The following is an 8,787-nucleotide window of genomic DNA, read 5'->3' on the forward strand; positions in this document are numbered from 1 at the left end:
CCACCAAATAAGGATTAGAACCAACACTTAATTGCTGCTTTATAGCTTTCTATAATAAAAATTCTGTAATACTGATGCAGGAAATTAAAGAAGATAAATTTCATGTTCTCATTCACTGCTGGATGTACATGTACACATGCAGTGAAAGCCAGGCTAGACTCTTCAATGTGGCATGTGATCAGTGGCCTTGATTCTACAGGCATGTAGTATTATACAATCACAGTTTATTAGGCTGCCCTCCTTTGTTTCAGTCCAGCAGTATGGTATAACACTGCATTTGATAGTTTTTACCACAATCTAGCTCAATTAAGTGCTAAAATTTGCTTATGTTGGGGAAAACTTGCGTTTATAGTCGGTAACTCGCGTTACATGCCGGTAACTCGCGTTACATGGTAACTCGCGTTACACTTTTCATTGACATTTTTTAATGTGATAACAGGGTTTATTCAAGTCAACATCCTGTGCACAATATCAGGGTGTGATGAATTTAGAAAATTATGATTCCCAACAAATTACCTCCACTGCTTCCTTCAGAATGAAAAATATTTCTTGTTTCGGTAACTCGCGTTACACTTCTCAAGGGCTGAACTTTCATGTGGTGATGAAAAATTTTTGAAGGTGGCATAAAAATTTCCTCATGGGATAATTAAGTAGAACCAATTTGCTTCTGTCAAATAAATTAATTGAAGTGCTAGCAGAATTTTTCTATTAAAAAAATGTATATTAAGTTAAGCATGCATTTTAGCAATTTGGATGACTGAAAAATTGTCTTCTACATTTGCAGCTGTTTCTCGGGAAATATTTGACTGATTGATATAATTCTTTGAGTTTCTTTAACTTCAATATATGGGTAATACATTATGAGTAATTCTTTTGCAATAAGATAAACTTGAAATTTTAGTGCCATGTCCACATTTCCATGGAATTGCCCAGCTGCATTGTATAACACATGTATGTGATGATAATGAAGATGTTAAACTACTTCAAATTAGTGTTTTTTGTATCAATTTTTTTTTTTTATTGCAAGTGATAAACAAATTGTCTTTACTAAGTTTTCAGTAGTAGCTATGACAAAAATCATGGGTATACGTACCGAGGTGTGACTCGAATCAATGACCTGATTGCTCAACAGACATCATATATCTACTCGATTACTGGGGTTCCACGCAGCAGGTATTACATATTTATTAAAATTAATATTTCTTGTGTCAAGTTGTCTTTTTATTGAAACTGAATGGCAAACTTCATCAATGGAAGCAAACACTTTGCCATTATATTTTTTAGTAGTAACTATCCTGATAAAAATACAGGGCATACATACTCAGGTTGGTCATAAAAATATAGAATATGATTAAAGATTATGATGGTACAATGTAAATATTTGGGGAATATTGTTCCCTTGACAATCTGGATCAGTATTTGCATAATTTCAACTGATTCTACCTCAATAATCATGCAAAAATTTGTTTATGGGTATTTTGCAAAATTACTTTGCAAAATACCCATAAACATGGTTCTCCACACACTAAACGAAAGGGGACAAAGGGCATGCATACTCAGGTTGGTCATAAAAATATAAAGATATGATTGAATATGATTATGATGGTAAATATTTGGGGAATATTGTTTCCTTGACAATCTGGATCAGTATTGAGTAGTTTCAACTGATTTTACTTCAATAATTATGCAAAATACCCATGAACATGGTTCTCCACACACTAAACGAATGGGGGACAAAGTGTCCCATACGTAACTGTCCCATACGTAACACGTCATGTCTGTCTTTAATTAGAACCTGTAATTAGAGCTTTTTGCCTCATGACATGAAACTTACCTCTGATAATCTTGAGTGTTTTGACTTTCATCACAGTGAGTTACAAGTTGTAGAATGAAATACTTTCAGAGAGTTTTGAGGTTGAAAAAAATGTTCAAAAAAACAAAATTTTTCTGGTCCCATACATAACGGCACACATTTTCTCTTCTAGAATATAATTGTGAAGGTCATTTTTCTCAATTTTTTACATGATTATACTTCTCGTAGATATCAATCACCATGATAAAGTTCAATGTGATCAAAGGCCATTAACACTATTTTTCAGGTCATAAAAGTCTCTGAATGTCCCATACGTAACGCGCGCGTTATCTTGGACTTGCCCTTACAACTTAAGTTAAACCAGTTTAGTTTCAACAGAGCAAGATGTGTATTCTAGTCTGAAGATGAACAAAATATACCGTAATTCAAGAGCAAGTTGAAAAGACTTACCATGCACATCATGGGCTGAATCAGATGATGATTGGTTGGAGCAATCTGGTGGAAATGATACATTCTCTTCCTCCAGCCTGTCTGGGGTCATGTGGTCATCCTGGACATCTTGGTTATCCTCGACATCTTGGTCATCCTGGTCATCCTGGACATCTTGGTCATCCTGGACATCTTGGACATCCCAGACACCTTGGTCATCCTGGACATCTTGGACAACCCAGACACCTTGGTCATCCAGGACATCTTGGTCATACCAGACACCTTGGTCATCCTGCACATCTTGGTCATCCCAGACATCTTGGTCATCCTGGACATCTTGGTCATCCCAGACACCTTGGTCATCCTGGACATCTTGGTCATCCTGAACAGCTTGGTCATCCGGAAGGGACATGGCGAATGATTCCTCTATGTACCTATTGTGCTGGCTACCCATTTCCTGGCTTTCTTCTTGAGTATCTGGCCGGTTATCTAACCAATCTTGCACTGTTGAGACTCCTCCATCTTGCACATTATGGTCAGCCGATATTTCCTGGTATTCGTAACTGCCATCTCCATGACTACTGCTTGGGCTATCAGCATCTCCAACAGAAGTGTCTTCCTCACTGCTGTCTGATATTACAATACATTCTGGCTCGGGGAAATCATTACTCTGTGGAGCCAGACTTGGCAATGCTATACAATCATGATAATCATGCAAAGTCTTACTCTTATCCTCAGCATGTGATGTTGAAGCTCCTGCGTGGCAGATGTCCAGCCTTTCTTGGGAGTCTGATGCCTCAAAGAGCGGAGAGTATTCTAGTTTTACCTCCTCATTATATGACGGTCCATTACATGTGAAGTTATCTGGGTTGTAGCACAGATCCTCTTCATTATCTACATCCATCAGGGATTCTGGCTGTGACAAATTATTCATCCAGTCCTGTACTGTCTGTGGATCTTGATGCTGTGGTCCGTTGCCCTCTTCGCATCCAGGTGAAATCATATTTGAGCAGTTACCATAGTGAAAGTCATCATCTTCATTTGCTGCACCGTAACGTCCCGCACCATCATGATGATGCAAGTTCCCCCTCCTAGTTGGATCCATTTTCACTTCTCCACACGCAATTTGCACAACCATTCTAAGTAACGTTAACAGAAAAAGCTTCAGCTTCTGGCGGGGTTGCAAACCTTCTCAAAGAAAAACAACTTCAAAGAAGAAAAACATATCCCTGCATGCACATCAACAAACATGTTGTTATGACAACAATCACATTTTGGTTCAAAAATGGGAAAATTGCCTATCTATACCAAACATGATAAATTATGTTTCTGAAAAATAAATTTAAGTTGATAAAAATATACAAATAAATAATCTATATGAGACAAAGGTGCATTAAATCACAAAAACATGTTTATTGGCAGCTCTGATTAGAGAATGGGGAATCCCAAGACAATTCTCTATGTCACGTATGTCATACGTCAGACTGTAACTCACGAAGCGACCGCACCGAGACTCAACTCTGATCTGCTTATTAGATATTCCTCCGCTAAAGCCCGACCAGACGCCGTGCGAAGCACGGCGCGACACATACTAGTACAGTATTGAAATGCAGGAAACTTCCCTCGACTGGGAGCGGGGAATCCCCACACCATCAACTGTTTGGAGACGTTGAGGGCGGTTTTACAGAGCCGTTTACAGTGCTGTATAGAAAGAGTCTGGACAATTCGTAAATTTTTAGGTCTCACATTTGATCAAAAATTAACATGGAACACACACATAAACGATGTTGTTGACCGTTGCAAACCCCAAATGAATATCCTAAAGAGCCTGGCGGGAACTACACATCCAACTGGACCCCATGGAAGACCAGTTTAGTGCAGCTGAATATGGGCTATCCAGCCATCTTCACAGATGGAAAATGAACTACAACATGGGGTAACGCCTCTAAGACCCGTCTTACGGTGTATAGAGCACTGATTAGGTCTCTTCTCGACTATGGCTGTGAAGCCTATGAGTCCGCCTCAGAAAGCTCAAAAAACAAAACAAACAAAAAACACACACACATTGGATTCCATCCAATATCAGGCTCTTCGAGTATGTGCTGGTGCAGCTCCCGCCACATCTCTAGAATCCCTCCAAGTGGAAATGGGAGAACCCCCCTTATGCATCAGAAGAAAGATGCTGACTACAAAATACAATGCGTCTTTTACGAGAATCGCAAACCATCCGATATCCCAAAGCACACAGAACTGCTGGCAATACGAGTATATGATAGAGAAAAAAATCATGTAAACCTTTTGGACTTAGACTTCAAAACGCAAATATCACAACAAAACTCGAACTCCTCACTCTCCCAGAAATCCCTTTCTGGCACTTTAAAAGCGAAATCAAAATCTCCTTAGAGCTCACTGAGTGGCTCGATAAAGACGACAACCCCTTAACTCAAAAACAACGAAGCCTAGAACTGATCAATACCAAATGGAAACGGCAACTTCACATATTTACTGACGGATTCAAATTGCCAAATAAAGGCAATTCAGCTGCCGCCTTCTACGTACCATCACTTCGCTATTCCCAATGCAAAAGATTACATGATCACACATCATCATGGCGAGCAGAACTATCTGCTATCATCCTCGCCCTAACCTGGCTTGAGCAATTGGACCTTCACACAGGTGCTGTCATATTCAGCGATTAGCTGAGCTCACTTAAAGCCATCAAATCACAATCATACGACGACAACTTCATCACCGAAATCATGACAATTGCCACTCTTCTAGAATATAAAGGCAAGGACATCTCACTCGAATGGATTCCGTCACACTGTGGAATTCACGGCAATGAAGTCGCTGATTCCCGAGCTAAAGAAGCCTTGAAGAAATCTATAGAAATTTACAATGATCTTAGTTTTTCTGAGATAAAGTCAGTTATTGCAACTAAGTATAAAACAGAATGGCAAAGTAAATAGAATAACTCAGCCTCCCTTTTAAAAACCATCTAACCATCCGTAAACTTTCAGCCATTCACAATAATGCCATCTCAGGCCTAGACAACATGAAATAATTATACATAGGCTGAGAATGGGCTGTCTCGGTCTGAACTCGGATTTAGGGAAAATAGAAAAACACCCCACAGGAAATTGCCCCTATTGCCCCACTTCTGAAACAGTTTAACATTTTCTAACAGAATGCCCAAAATATATAATAGAAAGAGCTATGTTAATGTTATTAATAACAATTAATTTGTGTAATCATAAGATTTGTATATGGTTGGAAATAAAAAGTATACATATTATAATAAAATTTGAAATTGTTAATAAATATTGATAATTAAATCATAGGGAAAAAATAGAGATCATATAGTCTGGCAAAAATAGTCAAAAATTATGACTGATTGCCATTAAACCCAAAACAACAACAACAACAACAACAACAACAACAACAACAACAACAACAACAACCACAACAACAACAACAACTCGTAAATTGGACGCCATGTCGTTGCCCAGCGTATTACGCGTTAAAGGGTTAGCGTGTACGCTCATACGTAATAATGAAACCCTACCAAATAAGGGGTAGTCAACAATGGGCACTGCGTATGAGCCATAGAGCTGTATTTACATATCGCTCTATGGTATGAGCGCACTTTGGTAACGACATGGCTCCGCAAAGATCACGGGACCACTTTTGACCAATCACAGGCTTCAAAACGCATAAGCCGAAAACCGAGTTGGCCAGACTCTCTTTATATACGGCACTGGCCGTTTACTTACGGCTCTGCCCTGCATGTATTGTCTTGAGATCAATGCAAATGAAAACGTATGTACCTGGTACCTCGTGTACCAGGTATGTACCTCAAATGGTTGCAGTTTTTGTGTGTATGTGTGTGTGTGTGTTTTTTCTAAAATGAGGCCCGACGCCGTGATGGGAACAATGACGTTGGTTCATTTTCAGGATGGGTGGGGGGGGGGGGGGGGGGGGGGCTTTTATTGCCATTTCTCTACCAAAATGGGCTTAAAAGCAAAAAACAATCAAACAAAAAACAAAAACAAAAAAGTCTTCACATTCTTGACAGTTTTGGCTGCCACTTCGCTCCCAAATTCGCCTGACAAGCAAAAAAAAAAAAAAAAAAAAAAAAAAAAAAAAAAAACGAAATCAAACAGACAAACAAACAAGCAAACAAAAAGGCGCAACACAACAATAATACAAAAACACACAACCTCCCCCCGCCCCCAAACAAACAAGCAATACCAGGGTCTTCACAGTTTTGGGTTCCATACACTTCTCTACCAAATCGGATTACAAATTAAACACACAAACAAACAAACAAATAAGTCATTTTCTGCAAAAAAATGAGGGCGAAGCCCAAAAAGGAAGACCCTATATTTTCTACAGAAGGGGGTGGGGGAGGGGCGGGCCCCCCGTGTGCCCCGGCCCTGCAGCAGTTTACTCTACATGTGAAAAATGTCATCATTCTTACTGATCAGACATCATCATCATCATCATCATCATCACCACCATCATCATCATCATCATCTTCTTTTTTCTTCTTTCCAACTCTCCTCCGCCCTAAAATATAATACTTTGATATGCATTTATACACTCGTCGCAGCAATAGTTATTGCTATCCGTGGCATTTCAAATATTGTAAAAAAGAGCATTATAATAACATATAACATACCGATACAATATGTTACAAAATGAAAAATAATGAGACTATCATTGCGTCGAGTTTCTACTTACTTATGATTCACGTAATTGCATTCCAACACTCGTCACAACAATATTATTCAATAATGGAATTAATTATTACTGAATTATTGGTAAAGGGTCAAGCAAAATACATTATATTTTGTATACCCATGGATACAAAATACAAAGAATGCGGAACAAAGAAAAAATATACTAGTACTTACATACAGTCTATTAGACATAATCAATGTCTGTACATAAGCCATACCTATAGAACATTACCCCCCCCCCCCCACCCAATCCTGTTTGGCACATGCTTCAAATCCTGAGCGGCGGGTTCGATCATCTAGCAAAGGAAATAAGACGGTTGTGACTCCATTCTCTTGAACCTCCTTGACCTCACTCAAGCACAGATACACAACAATGTCTGATTCGATACATTTTTTCATCAAAACATCATTATTAATTTTCTTTTTTTGTTTTCGTTTTTATTTAGTGTTATCATTATTACTATTTATCGATTTTTCATCTCCCAAAAGATTTCATTTTCCTCTTTTACGAACGATTTTTGCGAAGAACACATTCATACTGGCCCAACTTGTTGGAATTCTTTGAATTATGATATAGAATATGATTTAAACTGATATCAAAGTCCTAATTTCTATTGCAATTTTATGATTCCTCTTTGCTTATTTTGTTACCCTTTCGAAGAACATGCGTTACAGAATCGGAATATATACTGTCACGTATTTTCTCATTTCTGTTGTCCTAAAACACTTACAGGGCTAGGACCGACTTTATTTATATCATTCTGCATCTGTTTCTCTTATTCCCGTGTCCTTTAAACGCGTCCCATTATTTTTTTCGAGATACTTCTGTCGAAGATCGCTAGATCTGCTGTGCCTTTTTGTCCGTTGTGCTGTCTTCCTGTCATGTGAGTCTTGTTTCAATCTGTCTTGTCTCTTAGTTTTCCTTTATTAGTTTCATTTTTGTTCCAGTCTCGTTTAGTGATCATTTGCGCGTGCGTGTTTGTCTGTTTGTCACTCTGTCTTAGTGGGCTTTCAGACCTTTTTTTTTCTTCAGATTTTTTTTTTTTTTTTGTGCATTAACATATTTCACTATTAACATTCTGTACCTGAGCGGCGCACATTCTACAAGCCTTGCCTTTTTGATAGTGGTTCCCTCCATTTTTCGAAGTTATTAGCGTGTTGTTATTTCATTTTTATTGCTTCAGTTTTCGTGGTAACGCATAATTACAGCAAGATTCCACAGTTGTTTTACACTCCTCTCAGTTTACATTGTTTTACTTATGAAACCTTATTTTCTGTTACCAAAGAAAGTGAAATGTCTATGTTCTTTTCGAACGATGAAATAAAATTTGATTTGGATCTAATTGAACTGAAATATAGAGTGCGTGACAAAAAGTATTTTCTTGAAATTGAAGAATGAAAACTGCGTTAAGGTATCAAACATGATTATAGAAGAAGAGAATTCGGACAAAGTAGCATTTTTCATTATTTCTACCTGCATTTAGTATCAAATAGGGGGAGATAATACGTTTCTGCTGGCATGCCAGTTACATTCAAAGCCTTAAAATCCTGAGTCCAGACTGACCTCCGTCAACCAGAATTCTGCATATTACACGAAATAAGTATAAAAAGTAACAAACAACAAGCAAAGCCCTCATTTTTTTTTTTCACTGACGCGTATAACTGTGCACACATACTCACGAACTCCTGCGTTCTAAACGTTCACATGCACACACACATACACAAACTATCTGACCATACTCCAGTACTAACTGTAATCATCGAATAGATAATTTATTCTTTATTACTGTAACAATAAAGAAT

The sequence above is a fragment of the Diadema setosum genome, chromosome 4 (assembly GCF_964275005.1).
Source record: "Diadema setosum chromosome 4, eeDiaSeto1, whole genome shotgun sequence".
NCBI classification, from domain to species: domain Eukaryota; kingdom Metazoa; phylum Echinodermata; class Echinoidea; order Diadematoida; family Diadematidae; genus Diadema; species Diadema setosum.